Here is a 23,369-nt window from a genome sequence, read left to right on the forward strand (position 1 = left end):
AGCCGAATCGAACATAAAGGAAGGGATATCATGGTGTTTGGTACACGACAAAGAATAAACTGCACAGCTGGCAATTTCAAAATGTATGCAAGTAAGGGAACAATGCTTGAATGTGAGGATTGTTTGAAATATCTGGGTTTGGAAAGCACATTGATTATATTATTAAATATTAGAAAACTATAAGCTTGGGTTACTATACAGATATATGAATGGTTTTACTGTATCCATCATCGACTACAGCACAGTCTTCAACAACATAGTGCCTTCCATGCTCATAACTAAGCCCAGGGCCTTGTGTCTGAACCCCACCCTGTGCAACTGGGTTCTGGACTTCCTTACGGGCCGACCCCAGGTGGTGAAGTTAGGAAACAACAGCTCCGCCACGCTGATCCTTAATACGGGGCCCCCTCCTGTACTGCCTGTTGACCTATGACTGCGTGGCCACGCACGTCTCCAAGTAAGTCATCAAGTGTGCTGACGACAACAATAGTACGCCTGATTATCATCAACGGCGAGACAGCCTACAGGGAGGAGGTGAAGGCTCTGGTGGAGTGGTGCCAGGAACATAACCCCTCCCTCAACGTCAACAAAAAGAAGGAGCTGATCATGGACTTAAGGGGACACCAGAGAGAGCATGCCCCCATCCACGTCGACGGGGCCACTGTGGACAGGGTGAAAAGCTTCAAGTTTCTTGGCGTTCACATCACTGACAAACTGAAATGGTCCATCTACACAGACAGAGTGGTAAAGAAGACTCAACAGCACATCTTCAACCTCAGGAGGCAGAAGAAATTTGGCTTGGCCCCTAAGACCCTCACAAACTTCTAGAGATCCACAACTGAGAGCATCCTGTTGGGCTGTATCACCGCCTGGTAAGGCAATTACACCATTCGTAACTGTAGGGCTCTAACAGAAGGTGATGTGGTCAGCCCAACTCATCACTGGGGTTTCACTGCGCACCCTCCAGGACATCTACAGCATCCGGTCTCACAGGAAGGCCAATAAGATCATCAAGGACCTCAGCCACACAAGCCACAATCTACAAGGCGGAGACTGTTCCAGGTGCGTCAAAGCTGGGACCAAAAGACTTAAAAACAGTTTCTATGTCCAGGCCATCAGACTTAAATAGTCACCAGTAGCCAGACTCCGCCCAGTACCCAATCCTGAACTTAGTCACTGTTTCTAGCCGACTACCACCCACTACTCTACCCTGCACCTTAGAGACTGCTGCCCTATGTACATAGTCATTGAACACTGGTCACTTTAAAAATGTTTACATACAGTTTGACTCACTTCATATGTATATACTGTATTCTAGTCAAGGCTCATCCTATATAACCATTGCTGTACACACCTTTCCTATTCATATACTGTCCATACTGTCAATATGCACCATTATATACAGTACATATGTATATATTTATATTCCAGACTCTGAAATTGCTCATTCTGATATTTCCTAATGTCTTAAATTACATTTTTTTTATTTGTGTGTATTATTTTGTATTGTGATAACATCTGCAAAATATGTGTATGCGACCAATAACATTTGATTTGATTTGTTTTCCATGTAAAGTTTTACCCAGTCAGTAACCACGCCTACGTGAGCACAGACAATACGCCAAAATGATGGAACACCCCTTTTTCCCAGAATGTTTATAAAAGGACTCCTAACGAAATGTACATTAGACCAGACAGCGTGGAGCGGAGGCTACACGGCTGGGAAATGGTTTGGGACGCTAGCGTCCAACCTCCCCAAGAGAGGTTAAACGGCACTGACTGCCACTGTATGAATCACGCTATACCATCTGGCAGTCCGACGGATTAATCTGCATTTGGCAGATGCCAGGAGAATGCTCCCTGCCCGAATCCATAGTGCCAACTAAGGTTTGGTGGAGGAGGAATAATGGTCTGGGGCTGTTTTTCATGGTTCGAGCTAGGCCCCTTAGTTCCAGTGAAGGGAAACAGTAACGCTACAGCATACAATGACATGCTAGACGATTCTGCGCTTCCAACTTTGTGGCAACAGTTTGGGGAAGGCCCTTTCCTGTTTCAGCATGACAATGCCCCCGTGCACAAAGTGAGATCCGTACAGAAATGGTTTTGTCGAGATCGGTGTGGAAGAACTTGACTAGCCTGCACAGAGCCCTGACCTCAACCCCATCGAACACCTTTGGAATGAATTTTAACGCTGACTGCGAGCCGGGCATAATCGCCCAACATCAGTGCCCGACCTCACTAATGCTCTTGTGGCAAGAGTGGAAGCAAATCCCCGCAGCATTGTACCAACATCTAGTGGAAAGCCTTCCCAGAAGAATGGAGGCTGTTATATCAGCAAATGTTTTGGAATGAGGTGTTTGATCCACGTCCAGATACTTTTGGTCATGTAGTTTACTTCAGTCTGAGACTCTCATCATTGAACTGGTTTGTGGTGATGTCAAAATGAGGGGTGGTGTACATTTTTAGGCATCCTCAATTTGACTATTTCTAACCAATCAAAGTTTCAAAGATAATGACGAATTTTCAAAACGCTGCTTTACTCGTGTGTTCTGGATCTGGCCCAACCCATCAGTTTCTGGGACCAATCAGAATGTTTTGAATTGTTTGCATTATATAAATCGTCAGGGAGGAACTCAGCTCCAGACTCATTGCGGAGGAGAAACTAATGTCCGTGGGCGTGGTGTAGTGTTGGGCCCGGAGAAAGGAGGTTGGGTAGCCAGGCAACACAGTAATGAGAACCTACAGATTCCTCCAGCCTCTTAACACAACTGAGAAGGCCTGTGTGGTGATGAGCAGCTGGTGGTTATAGCCTAGGGCAGAGTGTGGGGTGTGGAGTACAGGGCAGGGAGGCAGGGTGTGTGGATGGTAGCTGAGGTATACTATCTGAGCACAGAGAAAGAGGTCAGTGCCTCATGGAGGGCTGTGTACATGTCTGGAGAGTTGCAAAGTAGCTAAAAAGTAGTAAGTAGCCCTAACCCCTAGCCTAGCTTAGCGTTAGCCACCTAGCCACCTATGTAATGTTAGCCACAACAAATTTGAATTTGTAACATATAATCTCTATTGCAAATGTGTAACATATTGTACAAATTGCAATTCATAACATATCATACGAATTGTAATTCGGAAATGGATGGTGGACATCCACAAATGAATACATACCATACAAATGTAAGATATCATACTCATATGAGTGTCTTGGATTTTACTATGCTACCCGAGTCCAGGTTGATCATCTGAGAGTGTGCAGCTCTCAACTGATTGTGGCATTGAGAGGCTCACAGAAGAATGACATCGGTAGCCAGTAAGAAAGACATTTCAATTTATGATATCTAGCATGGTCTTCCCTGTGGCTCAGTTGGTAGAGCATGGTATTTGCAATGCCAGGGTTGTGGGTTCAATTCCCACGGGGTACAAAAAAATGCATGAAGTGAAATGTATGCATTCACTACTGTAAGTCACTCTGGATAAGAGTGTCTGCTAAATGACTAAAATGTACCAGTAAATGCTAATTAAGGCAACAATAGGTATGCAAACCAGGTATTGAAAATGTTTGGTCCCAAGTCTTGGTTTAATCTTTGCTATGCGCAATTCAGTCATCATGCACTGGTTGAATTAACATTTCTAAAGGCTTTCCCAAAAAAATCTTCCCAATTAAATGTTGACTGCGAAGTAGGCCAACCTGGCAGAATGATATTTAAAGATTTTTATCAATCGGGAGGACAATTGTTTTGCAAACTCAGCAATCACGTGTAGGACATTGTTGAACAGTCAAAACACCTCTAGCCAAATGGTATCTTGCTAGGTGTGCAACTGAATTAAAGATCAACTGCACCTTCCACATCTTTTTGCTGTTGATTTTTCACAGACTTAAAAAGTGGTCTCCTGATATGGTTAAAGCATTGTTGTGGATTTAGAACATCATTTTTTTTTTTGATTTTTCTATTTAAAAAAAAGTGTGATTTTGAGAGTGAAAACCTGACAAAATTATAAGATAACAACTTTTCTTCGCATAGGGCGCATTTCTTTTGCTTTCTCTCTTTTTCTTTCTTGCTGGGCGGACCATTTGGGAAAATGTATGACAAAATTAGAGTATACCCACTTCTCCAGGCACCACTACATCACGAGGTACAGGCCAGGGCCTGAATGGTGGATGAGCATGTGTGCAACCCGGCTCGCAGTCAGCGTTAAAATTCATTCCAAAGGTGTTCGATGGGGTTGAGGTCAGGGCTCTATACACACTGAGTGCACAAAACATTAAGAACACCTTTCCAATATGGAGTTGCACCCCCTTTTGCCTCAATTTGTCATGGTATGGACTCAACGTGTCAAAAGCGTTCCACAGGGATGCTGGCCCATGTTGACTCCAATGCCTCCCACAGTTGTGTCAAGTTGGCTGGATGTCCTTTGGGTGGTGGACCATTCTTGATACACACAGTAAAATGTTGAGCATGAAAAACCCAGCAGCGTTGTAGTTCTTGACACTGGCACCTACTACCATACCCTGTTCAAAGGCATTGTCTTGCCCAATTGCCCTCTGAATAGCACACATACACAGTCCATGCCTCAAATGTCTCAAGCCTTAAAATCCTTTTTTAACCTCTCCTTCTTCAAATCAAATCAAATTGTATTTGTCACATGTGCCCAAATACAACAGTTGTAGATCTTACAGTGAAATGCTTACCCACAAGCCCTTAACCAACAATGCAAGATCAGCAGTAAAATGACAATAACAAGGCTATATACAGGGGGTACCGGTATAGAGTCAATACGGCCCTGAACTGAACTTGTCTGAACCGCCTCAGTGCTTCTCCTTCCAATAGGGCGCTTCCCCTTTAATTCCCAATTAAATAGCCAGCATCAGCTGGGCAAAAGTGGGGTTTGTGATGGTGGTGCGAATGAGGATGTGTTCAACCCTCAGTTCCGAAGCGTCTTTACTCTGTTTGTTTTGTTGTATTTAAAAGTGAGCTTTGTAGCCTTGTCTCAAGTTTAACCAGGATTGGATCAACTCATTGTTTCTTTTGGACTACACATCTCAGTTGTTCTCTGCTAGAGATCTGTTGAAGGATTGGACTATCTGACTGACTGATTGACTACAACTATTTTGTTCACAGTATTTCATTTGTTTTAGAGTGATGTATACTGTGATGATTTATGTGGTCAGTTGTAGTTGAAGTCTTATTGAGATGTGATATTCTTTATGGTTGTGTGGTAAAAGAGTTGATATTTTGATTGTATGATTGATACTGGGTTTACACTACACTTTATGAATGGACAAACATTGCGTGACTAAGGTCACTTGAATTCACTGAAGTCATTTACCGGGCTGGACTCTTTTAGGCCCGAAGTATGTGACTTTTCTGGAGGAAAACCAGAGCTCATTATCTGTTATCATTATGTGTGTGATCATTTATGTTGGTAATACAACCCACGCTAAAGAATACAGCTGTTTTGAAGTTATTTCCAATGTTTTAAGGGTTTATGAAAAGTGTGTCTATCCTGACTTATGAGTCCTTTGTATTGGTGTAGACTTGACGGACCAGACCGCACTCATTCCCTCCCAAACCAAAAGGAGAAATCAATATTTTCTCTGGTAGGCACAACCTACCTGGCACCCCTACAAACAATAACCTCAAGTCAAATCCGTTACATAAAAAATAGCATCCCAGATGGGACGTCTCAACATTGAGAAATAACCAAAGTAGATATTTTGTGTGGAATTAAAACAATGGATTCACCCCAAGAAAATGTGTTCATCCATATCATACCTGTCAATGGGAATACAAAAACAATTCAAAAAGTCTGGGCAGCCATTTGATTAGTTGTTCAGAAGTCTTATGGCTTGGGGGTAGAATCTGTTAAGAAGCCTTTTGGACCTAGACTCTGATACCACTTGCCTTGCGGTAGCAGAGAGAACAGACTATGGCTAGGGTGGCTGGAGTCTCTGACACCATCTGTTATAGAGGTCCTGGATGGCAGGAAGCTTCGCCCCGGTGATGTACTGGGCCGTACACACTGCCCTCTCTAGTGCCTTGCGGTCGGAGGCCGAGCAGTTCCCATACCAAGCAGTGATGCAACCAGTCAGGAAGCTCTTGACGGTCCAGCTGTATAACTTTTTGAGGATCTGAGGACCCATGCCAAATCTTTTCAGTCTCCTGAGGGGGAATAGGCTTCGTCGTGCCCTCTTCACGACTGTCTTGGTGTGTTTGGACCATGATAGTTTGTTGGTGGTGTGGACACCAAGGAACTTGAAGTTCTCAACCTGCTCCAATACAGCCCCTGGAAGTCAAGGATCCAGTTGCAGAGGGAGGTGTTCAGTCCCAGGGTCCTTAGCTTAGTGATGAGCTTTTAGGGCACTATCGTATTGAACGCTGAGCTGTAGTCATTGAATAGCATTCTCACATAGGTGTTGCTTTTGTCCAGGTGGGAAAGGGCAGTGTGGAGTGCAAAAGAGATAGCATCATCTGTGGATCTGTTGGGGCGGTATGCAAATTCAATCTTCTTCCAGTAAGGGGGAGGAATCGCTGCCCTAATATCTAGAAGCTATTTTAGGTCACAAGAGACAGTGGCAGAAACATTATGTACAAAATAAGTTACAAATATAGCGAAAAAACACAAACTATAGCATAATTGGTTAGGGCACCGTAAAACGGCAGCCATCTCCTCCGGCGCCATCCACACTATGGAAGTGGATTTACCAGGTGAAATCAATAAGGGATCATAGCTTACACTGACCAGGTACATTCAGGTGAATGTCATGGCAAATAAATATTTTGTTCAATAAGTCTATACTGTATTCTAGTCATGGCTCATCCAATATTACAGCCAAACTCAACTGGCAGACCACCGTCCTGGTCCGGACCCAGAGAAGGGTTAACAACATCTAATACAGTCAAGAAATTATTTTTAGACCGCTTTGAAAAATCAACCGGGCACCCCAGCCTCTAACTCGGCAATCTCTCTTTCTCTCCCTCGAAGCAAACCCCACCTCTACTAGTACCCCATCTTATCCAATTGTGTGGTTTTATGCAAATACAAAAGGCTGCCTCTCACCCAATCACATCAATGCAAATATCCTCTGCAGAAATATCGGAGCAAGCCGGCAGAAAGAAAAATGTGAATGTCACTGCGGTTCAACTGTTAATATATCACACACAGAAGAAGGAGCTTAGTTACCAATATCTTTGTTAATATGGCTTGTACAAAACAAAGTAAAGTTGACACTGAAAACCATGTATTCAAAGACGAGTGGACGGAAAACTATGCATTCATTCTCCCCGCATGTCAGTAGCCCTGGTGAAAGTGCTAATGTTAAGCAATGTTTGTATTTATATTTATTATGGGTCCCCATAAGCTGCTGCCATAAGCTGTTGTTTTTTTAAATTTGATTCTACTGCTTGCATCAGTTACCTGATGGCTCTATGTAGTACTGTACTCCTAGTCTGTACTGGACTTGGACTGTGAAGAGACCTCTGGTGGCATGTCTTGTGGGGTATGCATGGGTGTCTGAGCTTTGTGCTAGTCGTTTAACCTCTTAGGGCTAGGGGGCAGTATTTACACCGCCAGATAAAAAAAGTACCCGATTTAATCTGGTTACTACTCCTACCCAGTAACTAGAATATGCATATACGTATTAGATATGGATAGAAAACACCCTAAAGTTTCTAAAACTGTATGAATGGTGTCTGTGAGTATAACAGAACTCATATGGCAGGCAAAAACCTGAGAGATTCCTTTACAGGAAGTGGCCTGTCTGACCATTTATTGGCTTTCTTTGACATCTCTTTCCAAAACAAAGGATCTCTGCGGTAACGTGACACTTCCCACGGCTCCCATAGGCTCTCAGAGCCCGGGGAAAAAGCTGAATGTCGTCATTCCATCCCCAGGCTGAAACACATTATCGCCTTTGTCAAGTGGCCGATCAGGGGACAGTGGGCTTAGGCGCGTGCACTGGTCGCCCCCGTCTTTCTTTTTTTTCCTCTATTTACCGAAACGCAGATTCCCGTCGGAATATTATCGCTTTTTTACGAGATAAATTGCATAAAAATTGATTTTAAACAGCGGTTGACATGCTTCGAAGTACGGTAATGGAATATTTAGATTTTTTTTGTCACGAAATGCGCCATGCTCGTAACCCTGATTTACCATTTTGGATAGTGTCTAGAACGCACGAACAAAACGCCGCTGTTTGGATATAACGATGGATTATTTGGGACCAAACCAACATTTGTTATTGAAGTAGAAGTCCTGGGAGTGCATTCTGACGAAGAACAGCAAAGGTAATAACATTTTTGTTATAGTAAATCTGATTTTGGTGAAGGCTAAACTTGCTGGGTGTCTAAATAGCTAGCCCGTGATGGCTGGGCTATCTACTTAGAATATTGCAAAATGTGCTTTCACCAAAAAGCTATTTTAAAATCGGACATATCGAGTGCATAGAGGAGTTCTGTATCTATAATTCTTAAAACAATTGTTATGCTTTTTGTGAACGTTTATCGTGAGTAATTTAGTAAATTGTTAGTAAATTCCCCGGAAGTTTGCGGGGGGGGGTATGCTAGTTCTGAACGTCACATGCTAATGTAAAAAGCTGTTTTTTGATATAAATATGAACTTGATTGAACAAAACATGCATGTATTGTATAACATAATGTCCTAGGGTTGTCATCTGATGAAGATCATCAAAGGTTAGTGCTACATTTAGCTGTGGTTTGGGTTTATGTGACATTATATGCTAGCTTGAAAAATGGGTGTCTGATTATTTCTGGCTGGTTACTCTGCTGACATAATCTAATGTTTTGCTTTCGTTGTAAAGCCTTTTTGAAATCGGACAGTGTGGTTAGATAAAGGAGAGTCTTGTCTTTAAAATGGTGTAAAATAGTTATATGTTTGAGAAATTGAAGTAATAGCATTTTTAAGGTATTTGAATATCGCGCCACGGGATTAGACTGGCTGTTGCGTAGGTGGGACGATTTGGTGCCACCTACCCTAGAGAGGTTAAACAGACAGCTCGGGGCTTTCAACATGTCAATACCTCTCAAAATACAAGTAGTTGAGCCAGGAGAGAATGACATGCATATTACTAATGTTTGCTATCTGTGTACATCCCAGGGCCAGCCGAGCTGCCCTGTTCTGAGCCAATTGCAATTTTCCTAAGTCCCTCTTTGTGGGACCTGACCACACGACTGAACAGTAGTCCAGGTGTGACAAAACTAGACCCTGTAGGACCTGCCTTGTTGACAGTACTATTAAGAAGGTAGAGCAGCGCTGTATTATGGACAGACTTCTCCCCATCTTAGCTACTATTGTATCAATGTTTTGACCATGACAGTTTAGTCACCTCAGCGTGCTCAATTTCCACATAGTTTATTACAATATTTAGTTGAGGTTTAGTGAATGATTTGTCCCAAATACAATGCTTTAGATTTTTGAAATATTTAGGAGTAAATTTTTCCTTGCCACCCATTCTGAAACTAACTGCACCTCTTTGTAAAGTGTTGCAGTCAATTCAGTCACAGTAGTAGCTGACATGTATAGTGTTGAGTCATCCGCACACATTTACTCAAAGCCAGTGGCATGTAGTTAGTAAAGATTGAAAAAAGTAAGGGGCCCAGATGAAGGGCCCTGGTGAATTCATGATTCTACATTGATTACGTTGGAGGGGCTTCCATTAAAAACTTCTTACGGCTAGGGGTCCTGCTAGCGGGACTACTTCCGGTGGAACGAGGGCGCGCAATTCAAATTTTAGGTACATACAAGTGTCTTATATCGGTTAAAAGCTTAGTCTTGTTCTTGACTGCACTGTCCAATTTACAGTAGGCTTTACAGTGAAAGCATGCCATGCGATTGTTTAACCTGTTGGGGATAGGGGGCAGTATTTGCACGGCTGAATAAAAAACGTACCTGATGTAATCTGGTTACTACTCCTGCCCAGTAACTAGAATATGCATATAATTAGTAGATTTGAATAGAAAACACTCTATAGTTTCTAAAACTGTTTGAATGGTGTCTGTGAGTATAACAGAACTCATATGGCAGTCAAAACCCTGAGACAAATCCTAACAGGAAGTGAAAATCTGATGTGTGGAATCACTTTCAAGCTTTGCCATTGAAACACACAGGGACTTATTAATCATTTAGCACTTCCTAAGGCTTCCACTAGATGTCAACAGTCTTTACAAAGTGGTTTGAGTCTTCTATGGTAGAAACTGACCCAAAGAGAGGCTTGGGAAGTTGGTCACAGGGGGAGGGCCATTACTACTATGATGCGGGCACCCATGGGAACCCTTTTTTTCCCGAAATGTTTAGTAAGACAATGCAATCGTCCGCCTTGAATATTATTGAAGCTCTGGTTGAAAAAGGCCCTAAAGATTTATGTTATACAATGTTTGACATGTTTGAACGAACGTAAATATATATTTTTTGCACATTCTTGATAACAAGTCCCGCGCACTTCAGTACATTATGAGTAGCCTTCGGAACGCGCTAACAAGAAGAAACTATTGGGACATAAATTATTAACTTTTTCGAACAAAACTACATTTGTTGTGGACCTGGGAATCCCTGGAAGTGCCTTCTGATGAAGATAATCAAAGGTAAGGGAATATTTACAATAGTATATTTGATTTTAGATGGTTCCAAGATGGCGCTAACATGTATCGCCTAGCCTATTTTTCTGAGCATACCACGTTGTTTATTGCAAAGTGTGATTTCCCAGTAAAGTTATTTTTAAATCTGGCAATGAGGTTGCATTCACGAGATGTTAATCTATAATTCTTTGAATGACAATATTACATTTTAACAATGTTTTCGAATAGTAATTTTGTAAATTGTAGCGCTGATTCACCGGAAGCATTGAGGGAAAATATTTTCTGAACGTCACGCGCCGATGTAAAATGCTGTTTTTATATATAAATATGAACTTTATCGAACAAAAAATGCATGTATTGTGTAACATGATGTCCTAGGAGTGTCATCTGATGAAGATTGTCAATGGTTAGTGCTGCATTTAGCTGTGTTTTGGGTATTTGTGATGCATGCTAGTTGCTTTGAAAATGCCAGTGTGATTTATTTGGCAGGGTACTCTCCTAACATAATCTAATGTTTTGCTTTTGCTGTAAAGCCTTTTTGAAATCGGACAACGTGGTTCGATTCAGGAGAGGTGTATCTATAAAATGGTGTAAAATAGTCATATGTTTGAGAAATTGAAGTTATAGCATATAGAGGTATTTGTATTTCGCGCAATGCGATTCCACTGGCTGTTGACTAGGGTGGGAAGCAAGCGTCCCACGTTCCCAGACAGGTTAAGGACGGCGCCCCACATCAAAATATTTTTCCACCGGCACAGGTTTCATAAATTCACAAACAGTGATTTTAAATATTCACTTTTTGAAAATCTTCCTCTGATTTGTCATCCAAAGGGTCCCAGCTACAAAGAAGTGTCACTTTGTTAGATAAAATCCTTCTTTATATCCCAAAAAGTTTGGCGCCATTAATTTGAGTAAGCCACTCATTCAAAATGCAGAGAAAGGAAATTGGAAATTGAGAAAAATAGACCCTAGCCTGAAGTTTTAATGGGTGCATGCTTATTAGTAACTGGGATAAGCAATTTCATAAATGTGTCAAGTGCAACGTCGGTTTGCTCATTACACACCACGGACCAACAAATATTCTAAACATCAACAACATAGAAATCACTACAAACCTATTGTATGACCTCTTAAACACTATATTAGGCCCAGCCTTTGGTTTCCTAGATTTATTTAACCGTTATTTTACCAGGTAAGTTGACTGAGAACACATTCTCATTTACAGCAATGACCTGGGGAATAGTTTCAGGGGAGAGGAGGGAGATGAATGAGCCAATTGTAAGCTGGGGATGATTAGGTGTCCATGATGGTCAGATTGGGAATTTAGCCAGGACACCAGGGTTAACACCCCTACTCTTACGATAAGTGCAATGGGATCTTTAATGACCTCAGAGAGTCAGGACACCCGTTTAACATCCCATCCGAAAGACGGCACCCTAAACAGGGCAGTGTCCCAATCATTTTTTAGACCAGAGGAAAGAGTGCCTCCTACTGGCCCTCCAACACCACTTCCAGGAGCATCTGGTCTCCCATCCAGGGACTGACCAGGACCAACCCTGCTTGGCTTCAGAAGCAAGCCAGCAGTGGGATGCAGGGTGGTATGCTGCTGGCTGATTTGAATTGGGACCTGCCCCCCTCCGTGCTATTTTGTAACTACCCTGGTAGGTTGATTGATAACCTGAACCAGTTTGCAGGCACTGGTTAATATTTGAAGCTTGATGAAAGACAGTCAATATTTAAATCACCTAGGAAATATAACCCTCTGTTATCACATGCATTTCACACATGTTATGCAGATACTGACTGTTATCACTTGGTGGTCTATAGCACCTTCCCACAAGAATGGGCTTTAGGTGAGGTAGATGAACCTGTAGCAATATTACTTCAACAGTATTTAACATGAGATCCTCTTTAATCTTTACAGGAATATGGTTCTGAATTAAAAAACAGCAACACCTCCACCACTGGCATTTCTGTCTTTTCTGTAAATGTGACCCGATTCAGGAAACTAGGCGTATGTCGCAAGTCACGACTTCACAGGATAGCCATTTGAACGTTATCTTTTTTGGGCAGAAATGCCTTCTTGAACATGTGAACTTTCTTGTGCCTTAATAACAAACTTGAATGCCAAACTTGAATGCGAGGCTCTGATTGTCGCCTATTGCCGCTTTGACGACATAATTGGCAAACCACAAGCTACACTTGCCACGCGCAGCTCTTGTGAAAAGCAAGAGCAGCAGCATACATTATAAAAGGTATATTTCTCTGTCTACTGCAGCAGTCGTGTTCGGATCTGTACGGACCCGTGAAAATCATATCAGATCTGACCCAGACCCGTCACGTTATTTAGAATTCTGGATTCGGACCCGCTTGGGTCACGGACCGGGTCTCGGGTATTTGGGTACAGGTGAATCCGTGAAGACCTCTACTCCCTCCCTCCCTCCCTTTTTCTTTCGCTCTCCTGCTCTCTCTCCTTCATATCTCTTCCCACTTCTCCCTCCTCTGCTGTTCATCCCTTCTGTAATCACAGATAGAGGAGGACAAATTGATTCAATCCAGCCCATGATTGGATGGATCAGGAAGCTGATTGGAGAGGGGACCATAAGGACCACGACTGAGTAACACTGCTGCTATATATCTCTCTCTCTCTCTCTCTCTCTCTCTCTCTCTCTCTCTCTCTCTCTCTCTCTCTCTCTCTCTCTCTCCAGCTGCATTGACTGCTGTCTGCAAACACTATGGGAGGTTTCTCTTCTCTCATGTCTTAACTTCTCTCTAAAGCTTTTGCCATGTTTTCTTACTATTCAGCTGAATTAGGGTGGACAGAAACAGAACACACAACACAAACACTCCTACTTGCTCACACCACCCGTTCTCACTCTGCCCACATCCCAATGTCAGTAACAGTACCATGGCTGTGGGCCAACTGAACACATGCACCAGAGATACTCATAGAGAACATTAAAGAGACAACACCTTGTTTTAGACTTACCTACAATGCCTTCAGAAATGATTCACACCCCATTACTTTTCTCCACATTTTGAAGTGTTACAAAGTGGGATTAAAATGTATTTAAGTAATTGTTTGTCAACAACCTACAGAACATAATATGTGAAAGAAAAAATAACATATACAGTACCAGTCAAAAGTTTGGACACACCTACTCATTCCAGGGTTTTTCTTTATTTGTACTATTTTCTACATTTGTAGAATAATAGGGAAGACATCAAAACTATGGAATAACATATGGAATCATGAAAAACAAATCAAAATAGCCACCCTGTGCCTTGATGACAGCTTTGCACACTCTTGGCATTCTCTCAACCAGCTTCATGAGTTAGTCACCTGAAATGCATTTCAACTAACAGGTGTGCCTCTTAAATGTATATTTGTGGAATTTCTTTCCTTAACCTGTTATGGCTAGGGGGCAGTATTTTCACGGCTGGATAAAAAACATACCCGATTTAATCTGGTTACCACTCCTACCCAGTAACTAGAATATGCATATACTTATTACATATGGATAGAAAACACCCTAAAGTTTCTAAAACTGTTTGAATGGTGTCTGTGAGTATAACAGAACTCATTTGGCAGGCAAAAACCTGACAAGGTTTCAGGCAGGAAGTGGCCTGTCTGACAAGGTGTCGTTCTTCTTGTCTCTGTTTATTGAAGAGTGAGGATCTTAGCTGTCCCGTGACACTTCCTACGGCTGTCATAGGGTCTCAGAAGGCGGTAAAAAGCTGAATCGTGGCTTTGCAGGCTCTGGCTGAAAAAAATTTGCGCGTTTGGGTAGTGGCTGGTTACAGTACTGTGAGACTCAGGCGCGTGCCCGCGGCGACCGAAAGCTTTGTTTACTTTCCTCAGTTTAGCTAAAAGGAGATTCCCGGTCGGAATATTATCGCTTTTCTACGAGAAAAATGGCATAAAAATTGATTTTAAACAGCGGTTGACATGCTTCGAAGTACGGTAATGGAATATTTAGATTTTTTTTGTCACGAATTGCGCTATGCGCGCGACCCTGATTTACCATTTCAGATAGTGTCTGGGACGCACGAACAAAACGCCGCTATTCGGATATAACGATGGATTATTTTGGACCAAACCAACATTTGCTATTGAAGTAGCAGTCCTGGGAGTGCATTCTGACGAAGACAACAAAAGGTAATCAAACTTTTATAATAGTAAACCTGATATTGGTGAGTGCTAAACTTGCCGGGTGTCTAAATAGCTAGCCCGTGATGCCTGGGCTATGTACTTAGAATATTGCAAAATGTGCTTTCACCAAAAAGCTATTTTAAAATCGGACATATCGAGTGCATAGAGGAGGTCTGTATCTATAATTCTTAAAATAATTGTTATGCTTTTTGTGAACGTTTATCGTGAGTAATTTAGTAAAATGTTAGCGAATTCCCCGGAAGTTTGCTAGTTCTGAACGTCACATGCTAATGTAAAAAGCTGGTTTTTGATATAAATATGAACTTGATTGAACAAAACATGCATGTATTGTATAACATAATGTCCTAGGGTTGTCATCTGATGAAGATCATAAAAGGTTAGTGCTGCATTTAGCTGTCTTCTGGGTTTTTGTGACATTATATGCTAGCTTGAAAAATGGGTGTCTGATTATTTCTGGCTTGGTACTCTGCTGACATAATCTAATGTTTTGCTTTCGTTGTAAAGCCTTTTTGAAATCGGACAGTGTGGTTAGATAAAGGAGAGTCTTATCTTTAAAATGCTGTGAAATAGTCATATCTTTGAAAAATTGAAGTTTTTGTATTTTAGAGGAGTTTGTATTTTGCGCCACGCCCATCATTGGATATTGGAGCAGGTGTTCCGCTAGCGGAACGTCTAGATGTAAGAGTTTAATGTGTTTGAGCCAATCAGTTGTGTTGTGACAAGGTAGGGGTGGTATACAGAAGATAACCCTATTGGGTAAAAGACCAAGTCCATATTATTACATGAACAACTCAAATAAGCAAAGAGAAACGACAGTCCATCTTTACTTTAAGACATGAAGGTCAATCAATCTGGAAAATTTCAAGAATTTTTTACGTTTCTTCAAGTGCAGTCGCAAAAACCATCAAGCGCTATGATGAAACTGGCTCTCATGAGGACCGCCACAGGAAAGGAAGACCCAGATTTACCTCTGCTGCAGAGGATAAGTTCATTAGAGTTACCAGCCTCAGAAATTGGAGCCCAAATAAATGCCTCAAAGAGTTCAAGTAACAGACACATGTCAACATCAACTGTTCAGAGGAGACTACATGAATCAGGCATCTGTGGTTGAATTGCTGCAAAGAAACCACTACTAAAGGACACCAATAAGAAGAAGAGACTTGTTTCGTCCAAGAAACATGAGCAATGGACATAAGACTGGTGGAAATCTGTCCTTTGGTCTGATGAGTCCAAATTTTTGGTTCCAACCACCGTGTCTTTGTGAGACACAGAGTAGGTGAATGGATGATCTCTGCATGTGTGGTTCTCACCATGAATAATGGGGGAGGAGGTGTGATGGTGTGGGGGTGCTTTGTTGGTGACACCATCTGATGATTTATTTAGAATTCAAGGCATACTTAACCAGCATGGCTACCACAGAATTATGCAGCGATACGCCATCCCATCTGGTTTGCACTTAGTGAGACTATAATTTGTTTTTCAACAGGACAGTGACCAAAAACACACCTCCAGGTGGTGTAACGTCTATTTGACCAAAGAGAGTAATGGAGTGCTGCATCAAATAACCTGGCCGCCACAATAACCCGACCTCCAACCCAATTTGAGATGGTTTGGGATGAGTTGGACCGCAGAGTGAAGGACAAGCAGCCAACAACTGCTCAGCATATGTGGGAACTCCTTCAAGACGGTTGGAAAAGCATTTCTCATGAAGCTGGTTGAGAGAATGCCAAGCGTGTGCAAAGCTGTCATCAAGGCAAAGGGTGGCTACTTTTAAGAATCTAAAATGTTGATTTGTTTAACACTTTTTTGGGTTACTACATGATTCCATGTGTGTTATTTCATAGTTTGGATGTGTTCACTATTATTCTACATTGTAGAAAATAGTAAAAATAAAGAAAAATCCTTGAATGATTAGTAGGTGTGTCCAAATTTGACTGGTACTGTATATTAAACACTTAGTTAAGTATTCAACCCCCTGAGTCAATGCATGTTAGAATCACCTTTGGCAGCGATTACAGCGGTGCATCTTTCTGGGTAAGTCTCTAAGGGCTTTGCACACCTGGATTGTACAATATTTTCCCATTATTCTTCAAGATATTTGTCAAGCTTTGTCAAGTTGGTTGTTGATAATTTCTAAACAGACATTTTCAAGTCTTGCCATAGATTTTCCAGCCGATTTAAGTCAAAACTGTAACTAGGTGTGTTGGTAAGCAAATCCAGTGTATATTTGACCTTATTTTTTATGTTATAGTCCTCCTGAAAGGGGACTTTGTCTCCCAGTGTCTGTTGGAAAGCAAAATCTGAAAATCTATTGCAAGACTTGAAAATGGTTGTCTAGCAGTGATAAACAACCAATTTGACAGAGCTTGAAGAATTTTGAAAATAATAATATGCAAATATTGTACAATCCAGTTGTGCAAATCTCTTAGACTTTAGATGCACAGTTGTAATTGCTGCCAAAGGTGCTTCAACAAATGACTGACTCAGGGGTGTGAATACTTATGTAAATGAGATATGTGTATTTCTGTATTTAATTTTTGAAAAGTTTTCAATTTGTCATTATGGGTTATTTTGTGTAGATGGCTGTGCTGTAACACAACAAAATGTGGAGTAAGTCAACAGGTATAAATACTTTCTGAAGGTACTGTATATTTGCCCATTGAAGAAGGGATTAGAAAGTGACTTTTTAGACCTGAATGCCAAAACATTCAAGGTCCTCAAAGTTGAACTATTTTGCATACCATGCCAAACCATGAGACATCCAGGTCTTCATCACTGGACAAGATAAACGGTTGCAATTGATATAATTTAAAAGCTTACAAACAGGGTTGTCAAACTATTTTATAATTTATGTAAACAAATATTGTTTTATAACTATCTTTTTTTTTTTACCTTTTATCAAAAAATTTGTCAACTCAATGTTTTTGCTCATATTCAGATACACCACATGACCAAAACGATGTAGACACCTGCTCGTCGAACTCTTGGGCATTAAGATGGAGTTGGTCCCCCCTTTGCTGCTATAACAGCCTCCACATTTCTGTGAAGGCTTTCCACTAGATGTTGGAACATTGCTGCGGGGACTTGCTTCCATTCAACCACAAGAGCATTAGTGAGGTCGGGCCCTGATGATGGTCGATTAGGCCTGGCTCGCAGTCGGTGTTCCAATTCATCACAAAGGTGTTTGATGGGGTTGAGGTTAGAGCTCTGTGCAGGCCAGTCAAGTTCTTCCACTCTGATCTCGACAAACCTTTTCTGTATGGGCGTCACTTTGTGCACAGAGGTATTGTCATGCTGAAACAGGAACGGGCATTTTCCAAACTTTTGCCACATAGTTGGAAGCACAGAGTCGTCTAGAATGTCAATGTATGCTGTAGCGTTAACCTGTTGGGGATAGGGGGCAGTATTTGCACGGCCGGATAAAAAACGTACCCGATTTAATCTGGTTATTACTCCTGCCCAGAAACTAGAATATGCATATAATTGTTTGATTTGGATAGAAAACACCCTAAAGTTTCTAAAACTGTTTGAATGGTGTCTGTGAGTATAAAAGAACTCATTTGGCAGGCCAAAACCTGAGAAGATTCTGTACAGGAAGTACCCTCTCTGACACCATTCAAACAGTTTTAGAAACTTTAGGGTGTTTTCTATCCAAAGCCAATAATTATATGCATATTCTAGTTTCTGGGCAGTAGTAATAACCAGATTAAATCGGGTACGTTTTTTTATCCGGCCGTGTAAATACTGCCCCCTAGCCCTAACAGGTTAAAGCCTCTGAACACCTAAAATCATGCATCATACCCTCATTCAATCACTGCTGTGATCCCTTTCCAACACGGTGTAAGTAGCCCTCTCAATCCCATTCCCCATAATATTGTACTTTAAATATCTTTATTAAATGGTTTAGGTTAAAATAATTAGTCTTTGATTTTTGAAATACACTTTGTCGTCTGTGCGTTCCGCACCTATACCGTGGGTCTCCCATCCTCTTCCATTTTTCAAGTCACCAGCCTCCACTGACACACACGTACACATGGATTTTGTGTTGTAGATATGTGGTAGCTCCCGAGTGATGCAGCGGCCTAAGGCACTGCATCTCAGTGCTAGAGACGTCACTACAGACCCTGGTTCGATCCTGGGCTGTATAACAACCGGCCGTGATCGGGAGTGCCATAGGGCGGCACACAATTGGCTCAGCGTCATCCGGGTTACGGGAGGGTTTAGCCGGGGTAGGCCGTCATTGTAAATAAGAATTTGTTCTTAACTGATTAAATAAAGGTTAAATATATATTTATTTTTAAAGTAGTAGAGTAGGGGCCTGAGGGGGCACACTTAATGTGTTGTGAAATCTTTTGTGAATGTATTGTAATGTTTTTAAAATTGGCTTAATTTTGCCTTGGCAGCAGCTAATGGGGATACATAATAAATACACATACTAGAGGCTGTTCGCTTACTAATCTCACTGCAACCCCACTCCAGGTCTTTGATCACTACTTCGTTTCCTTTCTGTGTCCTATTCCTCCAACCCTAGCCACTCAGCCCCTACCCAGATGATCATGTGCCGTCAAATCTTCGCTCTGTCTCTCCCACTACTCTCGCCTCTTTTATTATATCATCTTTTCCGCTAAATACTTCTCCCTCCTGTCTCCTGATTCTGCCTCTTCGATCCTAATCTCCTCCCTTTCCCGCATCCTATGACTCGCACTATCCCTTTTCCTCCCTGCTAGCTCGGCCTTCCCCTCCTGCTCTGTGGATGAGTGACTCTTTGCGAGCATGCAGAACAGGCCTGCGGGCAGCTGAGTGAAAATGGAGGAAAACTACTTCTGTAGAACCTATCATCCTTTCACTCCCTCCCTCTACTTTCTCTTCCTCTGTATCCACTTTCTATCACTCTAAATTTCAAGCTTTTGCCTCTAACCCAAGGAAACTATTTTCCACCTCTTCCTCCCTACTTAAACCCCCCCCCCCGGCAGACACTTTGAAAATAAGGTTGACGACATCCGCTCCTCATTCATTCAGCCTATTGAGTCCAATGGTCCCACTCACACAGAACTACCCTATGCCTTGAGCTCTTTCTCCCCTCTGACTTCAATATGGCCCGAGTCACTCCCCTCCTCAAGACACACTCGACTCCTCTGATGTCAAAAACTACAGGCCGCTATTTCTTTCCAAAACACTTGAGCATGCTGTCTTTGACCAACTCTCTCACTGTTTCTTTTGTGTCCCCCTCCCAGAGTGCAGAGAACCTTGGTATGACCCTGGACAACACCCTGTAGTTCTCTGCAAACATCAAAGCAGTGACTCGCTCCTGCAGGTGCATGCTCTAACAAATCCGTAGAATACGATCCTACCTAATACAGAAAGCGGATCAGGTCCTAATCCAGGAGCTTGTCATCTCCCATCTGGACTACTGCAATTTGCTGTTTTCTGGGATCCCTGCTTGTGCCATCAAACCCCTGCAACTTATCCATAACACTGCAGCCTGCCTGGTGTTCAACCTTCCCAAGTTCACCCATGTCACCCGCTCCTCTGCACACTGCACTGGCTTCCAGTCAAAGCTCACAAGACCATGGTACTTGACTACGGAGCAGCAAGAGCAACTGCCCCTCCCTACCTTCAGGCTATGCTCAAACCCTACACACCCCTGGCAACACCTACCCTCCTCCCCCCACTGTTGTGAACTAACACTCGCACTTGAATTTTTTCCCCCTTACTAGCTCTGACCTTGCTGATAGATATTTTATTGAGTAAAATACACCTACTATGACTGTGGTATGTGGCTGTCCCACCTAGCTATATTAAGATGAATGCACTAACTGTTAGTTATGGTGGAGTATGCAAATGGTGTCAACTTTGAGCTCCTTTTTCTCCTGAATATTTCGGCATTCAGGTCCAAAAAGTTGTTATTTGAACACTTCTTTTATGGCAAACATGTATGGAAAGTTTTGTGAACTTCTTCAGGCTAGGGTCTATTTTTCTCCACTTCCTGTCTGACTGATGTGCCCAAAGTAAACTGCCTGTTACTCAGGCCCAGAAGCCAGGATATGCATATAATTGGTACCATTGCATAGAAAACACTGAAGTTTGTAGAAATGTTAAAATAATGTATCAGACTATAACACAATTGATATGGTAGGAGACAATCCAAGCCCATGCTCTTACAATGGAAAGCTATGGGTCATATGCAATTCCAGCTCCCAGATTGCAATTCCTATGGCTTTCACTAGATGTCAACAGTCTTTGTTCAAGGTTTCAGGCTTCTTTCTTCCCAAACGAGAAAGAATTTTGAGTTTTAGTACTGGGAGTCAGAGTTGGAAATCAGTCTGAGTGCGTGACAAAGAGGACGTGCACCTGCTAATTTTGTTTTCCTATTGAACATACTTATTTCCGTATGAAATATTATAGTTTAATTACATTTTAGGGTACCTGAGGATAAAATCTAAACATATTTTGACTTGTTTTAACAAAGTTTAGCAGTAGCTTTTTGGATTCCTTTCTCTGCATGTTGAACGAGGGGATTACTCAAATCGATGGTGCCAACTAAACTGACTTTTTGGGATATAAAGAAGGATTTTATCTAACAAAACAACCATGCATGTTGTAGCTGGGACCCTTTGGATTGCAAATCAGAGGAAGATTTTCAAAAAGTAACTGAATATTTAATCGCTATTTGTGATTTTATGAAGCCTGTGCTGGTTGAAAAATATTTTGATGTGGGGCGCCATCCTCAAACAATCGCATGGCATGCTTTCACTGTAAAGCCTATGGTAAATCGGACAATGCAGTTAGATGAACAAGACTTTAAGCTTTTAGCCAATATAAGACACTTGTATGTACCTAAATGTTTAATATCCATCTGCTGGCCTAGCCCTAAGAAGTTTTAAATCAAAGGGGATTTTGATTGAATTCAAATGGATTCACCCAATAACACTGAGATACTGTTAGCTATAGCTAACAGGAACCACCTATAGGTGAAAAGTCCACACCCCCTTTAAAATCCATGTTTGTCAGTCCATCTTCCTTCCTTCGTCTTCTCTTCCTCTCCAATTCTGACTGCCTCTACCTCTTTCTCTTCCTCTTAGTGATAGCTTCATCTCCTTTTTCCTCAATTTCAATTTAAGGGACTTTACTTGCATTGGAAACATATGTTTACATTGCCAAAGCAAGTGAAATAGATAATAAACAAAAGTGAAATAAAAAAAGTAGAGTAAACATTAACTTCTTATGGATCCCTTCGTGTGCCAATCCTTTTAGCGGGATCGATTTGACAACACCCAGTGAAATTGCAGCGTGCCAAATTCAAAAACAGAAATACTCATAATAAGAATTCATAAAACATACAAGTGTTGTACCTCGGTTTAACCTGTTTAGGATAGGGGGCAGTATTTTCACGGCCGGATAAAAAACGTACCCGATTTAATCTGGTTATTACTCCTGCCCAGAAACTAGAATATGCATATAATTGTTTGATTTGGATAGAAAACACCCTAAAGTTTCTAAAACTGTTTGAATGGTGTCTGTGAGTATAACAGAACTAATATGGCAGGCCAAAACCTGAGAAGATTCTAAACAGGAAGTGCCCTCTCTGACCATTTCTTGGCCTTCTATAGCCTCTTTATCGAAAACAGAGGATCTCTGCTGTAACGTGACATTTTCTAAGACTCCCATAGGCTCTCAGAAGGTGCCAGAACGTTGAATGATGACTCTGCAGTCCCTGGCTGAAAAACAGTAGCGCATTTGGATAGTGGTCGATCTGAGAACAATGAAACGGGTGCGCGTGTGCACGTGAAGAGTCCATTTTACATTTTCAGTCTTTGAACGAAAACAACGTCGAACGGTCGGAATATTATCGCTATTTTACGAGAAAAATCGCATTTTTTTATTTTAAACAGCGTTTGACATGCTTCGAAGTACAGTAATGGAATATTTTGACAATTTTTGTCACGATACGCGCCGGCGCTTCACCCTTCGGATAGTGTCTTGAACGCAAGAACAAACGCAGCTATTTGGATATAACTATGCATTATAATTTCGTTGTAAAGCCTTTTTGAAATCGGACAATGTGGTTACTTAATAGGTGAATGACAATTCGCATGCTTGCTAATGGTAAAAAGGAGGAGAGATATGACGCTATCCTGATGAGGTAACGTTATCAGTCTTGAGTGAATTTTGACACGTTCTATTGTCCAGCCTATAGATAGCCAGAGCGAATTTACGAAAGCACCCGAATGTCCACTGAGAAAGCACAACAACTATACCGTTTAGCTAAGCTAAGAATGACGGGAATAATCAAGTCCATAAACATTGGATAGTTAGCCTATAGTTAATATACTGGCAAGTTTGATGTATAACTACTAACGTTAGGTAGCATACTGCTGTAATGATATGCTATGTGGTTGGTAAGGACAGCGTAGCTAACAAATTGTCAGCCAACATAACGTGTAAGGTAACTTATTGAAAATTCATTACTTTATTACATTGAGTAGCAAGCTACCGCTTGGTCGTTATGGCAAATCTGGTCTGTGATAGGAGGGAGGTTTATCACACCTAGCTTGGCTATTAGACTATTCTTAGGAAAAGGTTGAATAGTCTATTGTTCAGCTATTAGCCCC

At 41.7% G+C, this 23,369-nt stretch overlaps 1 protein-coding gene across 1 annotated transcript in view; it reads right to left on the minus strand.

The window, feature by feature from the left end:
* Positions 1–23,369, minus strand: part of brsk2a (BR serine/threonine kinase 2a) — a 572,400-nt gene that overhangs the window by 411,778 nt on the left and 137,253 nt on the right. The window lies entirely within an intron of this gene.

This window comes from Salmo salar, chromosome 10, assembly GCF_965601325.2.
Source record: "Salmo salar chromosome 10, fSalSal1, whole genome shotgun sequence".
NCBI lineage: Eukaryota > Metazoa > Chordata > Actinopteri > Salmoniformes > Salmonidae > Salmo > Salmo salar.